General features: G+C 42.2%; 1 non-coding gene across 1 annotated transcript; it reads right to left on the minus strand.

Moving 5' to 3' along the window:
* Window positions 1-908: 908 nt before the first annotated feature.
* LOC130942527 (small nucleolar RNA R71) lies at window positions 909-1,017 on the minus strand. The gene has a single exon (XR_009071094.1). It is a non-coding gene; the product is annotated as a small nucleolar RNA R71 (small nucleolar RNA).
* Window positions 1,018-4,785: the final 3,768 nt, after the last annotated feature.

Raw genomic sequence — 4,785 nt, forward strand, 5'->3', positions numbered from 1 at the left:
CTAATTTTTTTTGTTCTAGTTATTTTATTTTTATTTAATTTCAAATTCTATGTTTGGTGTCTGTTAGTGTGCTTCCCTTAAATTTTTGAAATTAGTATTGTCTATTTTCCTTTAATTTCAAATTTTAAGTTTGGTGTCCTTTAGTATATCCTTTTTCTCTTTGAATTTAGAAAATTTTAAATCCTTTTATTTTAATTTTTGAAAATGTTTTTAAATTAGATCTTGCATTTTTATTTTTGAATTTTCTTTTTAGTTAATTGCTTACTTTATTTTACTTTATTTCTTTTTTGGATACCTCACTAGGAGTTCTCTATACTCTGACATAGAGACTCCTACCTTTTTTTTGTTTCTTATTGTTTATGAGCAGGAACAGGGATAAAGAATCCCTTCTTGAATTTGATCCTAAACCTGAGAAGACCTTAAGACGGTGTTTGCAACAAACTAAAGCTTATAGAGCCGGAGAGAATCTCACCGAAACCTTTGAGAAGGAAGCTGAAGAGACCACTATGGCAGCTAAACTGAATGTTGAAGCACACGCAAGGAAGGTGCTTGGCTCATACACTGCACCCATTGCTGACTTCTATAGGCAAAGTATATATGTACCTGCTATAGGTGCCAATAATTTTGAGCTCAAGCCTCAACTGGTCACTTTGTTTCAACAGAACTGTTAGTTTTATGGACTCCCACAAGAGGACCCCAACAAATTTATATCTGACTTCCTTCAAATCTGTGACATGGTCAAGACTAATGGAGTGAACCCCGAGGTTTACAAGCTCATGCTCTTTCCTCTTGCTGTAAGGGATAGAGCAAAGCTATGGCTGGATTCTCAGCCCAAGGAGAGCTTGGACACATGGGACAAGGTGGTCACTGAATTTTTGGCCAAGTTTATTCCTCCTCAGAAGCTGAGTAAGCTTAGAGTGAAAGTCCAGACCTTCAGATAGAAAGAAGGAGAATCCCTCTATGAAGCCTAGGAGAGATTCAAGCAGTTAATCAGAGGATGCCCTCCTAACATGATTTTAGATTGGAGCAGGCTAGAGATCTTTTATGACGTCCTCTCAGAGATGGCCAAGATGTCACTGGACCATTTAGCAAGAAGACGCCTGAGGAGGCGAATGAGCTGATTGAGATGGTTGCCAACAACCAGTACATGTGCACTTTTGAGAGGAACCCTATGAACACTGGGACCACTCAGAAGAGAGGAGTCATGGAAGTAGAAACACTGGATACAATTTTGGCAAAAAATAAGCTCATGTCCCATCAAATTAGCATGATCTCCCAACACTTAAGTGGGATGCAGATTTCAGCTGTTAACACTCAAGATGCACCTTATAGAGGAGACGTTGGTGATATTGCTCAAACCACCATGGAGGAAGTGAATTACATGGAAAATTCCTCTAGAAATCTCAATAATGATCCCTATACAAATACTTTTAATCAAGGATGGAGGAATCACCCTAACTTTGGGTGGAGAGAGCAACAGAGGCCTCCACAAGACTTCAACAATAATCAAGGTGGAACCATTCAATATAGGTTCAACAACAGACAGTTCTAACCCTCTCAGCAGCTTGAAGACATCTAAGCAATGTCTCTCTGACCTAGCCACAATAGTCTCTGACTTTTTCATGACCACTCATAGCTTTATGGAAGAGACTCGGTCCTTAATTCGGAACTTGGAGATACAAGTGGGTCAGTTGAGGAGTAGGATACCTGAGAGACTTTCCAACACTCTTCCAAAAAATATAGAGGTGAATCCAAGAGAAGAGTGCAAGGCCCTCACTACGGAAGATTAGGCCGAACCGAAGGAGGAGGTTGTTGTGGAGGATTTGAAAGAGCAAGAGGCTCAAGAGTAGACTGGGAGTGCACTTGTATACGCCCCCAGTGAAGATAAAGGAGCCTGAAGTATAACACTCTTTAAACGTGCAAAAGGAGACTGAGGATGAGCAAATTGCTCAATTCTTGGCAGTCTTCAAGAAGTTACAAATCAATATTCCTTTTGCTGAGGTGTTGGAGAAGAAACCTCTCTATATGGCCTGTTTCAAAAGCATATTTTCTAAGAAGAAGGCCTTGAAGGGAGATGAAACTGTGGTGCTGACCAAGGAGTGAAGTGCATTAGTGCAAAAAAAGCTACCACAGAAATTGTCAGATCCCGGAAGCTTCCTAATTCCCTGCACTATAGGGACCATTAGGTTTGAGAAGGCATTATGCGACCTTGGATCAAGCACAAATCTGATGTCTCTCTCTGTGATGAAGAAACTAGGGATCTAAGAGGTACAACCTACAAGGATCTCATTGGAGATGGTAGACAAGTCCTTGAAACGGGCACATGGATTGGTAGAGAATGTCCTTGTAAAGGTTGAAGACCTAAACCTCCCTGCAGACTTCGTGATACTGAATACTGGAGAAGGAAAGGATGATTCCATTATCCTAGAAAGGCCATTCCTAGCTACTGGGAGAGCCTTGATTGATTTAGAGAGAAGAGAGATAATTTTGAGATTATGGGAGGATCATATTCTATTTAAGATCCCCAAGCCTTATTCTCTCTCAGACAAAGGAGGAGGTACTAGCATACAGCACTTAGTGTTTCAACCTTCTCTCTTAGTGGAGAGCCACCGGACATCAAACCTAAGTTTAGTGTTGGGCATTCACCATCCACCATTAAGGAAGGAGGTCTCAAGAAGAAAGTACGCAAAGGATGGAGGAACAAGAAAATTCCTACTGAAGACTTCTCACCTGGCACGAGAGTAGTCTTCACAAGAAGTCCAATCATACGACACACTGTAAACCAGATCCTGTCTCTGGAACATGTTTAACTAATTCATAAGAGCATAGGGAGAAAGTTCACAATGAGGGGTGAAGATCTAAGCCCTTATGAACCTCCAAATAGGAGGTGTCCGTCAAGCCAATGACGGTAAAGAAGCACTTGTTGGGAGGCAACCCAACTATACGTATCCTATAGTTTACTTTCACTTTCTTTTGTTTTATTTTTGTTTATTTCAGTTTGATTTCATAATAAGTTATTTTCTACTTATTTTTCATAGTTTTCCTCATTTTTCTAACGTTTGTGATCATGTGTAACACTCATAACAGAAACAGAAAAGCATAGCAGGAAAAACAGTACACCCTGGAGGAGACCCCCTACTGGTGTTGAATGCAAGTTTCGCGTTCAGTGCCCATGGGAGAGCATAGGAGTTGAACGTTAAACGTCCAAATGGGAGCAGTCCAGGACCAATTTTTGGTCCCCTTAGGGTGTTCAACGCCCATTCTTGGTGTTGAATGCCAGAAATTCAAAAAAAAAAAAGAGTTGGAGACCCCCTGGTGGCGTTCAATGCCAACCTGGCGTTCAATGCCCAAGGGGGCAGCATGCTCATTCGAATTTCAAGCTTCTTTGGCCAATGGATAACACCCAACCACCAACCATTTTACCATTTACTCACTCTTATCCATTCTCTCTCCTCTTTCACCCACTTTTCCATCCACATTCATCCATCCTATCACCCATCATCCATCACTTCCCTTGATTCTCTCAGCCCATCTTTCATTACACTCAATCACCTCTCATCAATCCTATCCATCTCTCTTCCCAACAACCCCATTCAAATTCAAACTTTCCCACCCATTCTTCCCTCCCCATATTCGAACTAATCGCAACCCCCTCCTATAAATACCCCTCACTTCATTTACTTTCACCACACATTCACTACTCTTCCCCTCTTCCATACTCTTCACCATACACATTCTCTTTCTTTATCTCTTCTTTCTTTCCCCCCAAAGGTCGAAGCCTACACATCATCCCCTTTATCTCCTTCATCTATTTTCTTTTTTTCTTTTCTTATACTTCTATTTGCTCAGGGACGAGCAAAATTTTTTAAGTTTGGTGTTGGACGCTCCGTTTTTTTGCTTCTTCTATCTTACCTCCATGGCACCAAAGACCAGAGAGTCCTCAAGGAAAAGAAAAGGGAAAGCCTCCACTTCCGGGCCATGGGATTTCACAAGATTCTTCACCAAGGCCCATCAAGACCTTTTTATGATGTGGTGAGGAAGAAGAAGGTGATTCCTGAGGTCCCCTTCAAGCTGAAGGACAATGAGTACTCGGAGATCCTATACCAGATTCTGAGACGGGGTTGGGAAATTCAGCCAACCCCGTAGTGGAGGTTGGAGAATTGATGGTGCAGGAATTCTATGCCAACGCTTGGGTCACAAAGAAGCATGATAAAAGCATGAACCTAGAACTGAAGAATTGGTGCACCATGGTCAGAAGGCACATCATGGATTTTATCACAAGAGTGTGAGGGTGGTGTTATAGCTGCCAGAGCCACAAATGACCCTTATTCATACACTCGAAGGGTCAATACTGACCAAAGGTTGGATCAAGTTCTTGCTGACATCTGTGTGCCTAGAGCTCAGTGGAGGAGGGATGCTCAAGGTCGGCCTTACCAATTGGGTAGGCTTAACCTTAGGCCAGTGGCTAGAGGATGGTTGGAGTTTATCCAATGCTCTATCATCCCTACGAGTAACCGCTCTGAGGTTACAGTCGAGCGAGCAGTGATGATTCACTGTATTATGCTCAGTAATTAGGTGGAGGTACATGAGGTGATTCAACAGGAGTTTTACAGAGTAGCTGACAAGCCCTCCACCTCTGCGAGGCTGGCATTCCCTCATCTCATTCACTGCCTATGTGCAGCAGCTGAAGCTCATATAGAGGGAGATACCCTGATTGATAAGGAAAGACCAATCACAAAGAAGGGTATGGAGCACGCTAGGGAGCCTGTGCAAGAATCGCAGCAA

The sequence above is a fragment of the Arachis stenosperma genome, chromosome 7 (genome assembly GCF_014773155.1).
Source record: "Arachis stenosperma cultivar V10309 chromosome 7, arast.V10309.gnm1.PFL2, whole genome shotgun sequence".
NCBI classification, from domain to species: Eukaryota; Viridiplantae; Streptophyta; class Magnoliopsida; order Fabales; family Fabaceae; genus Arachis; species Arachis stenosperma.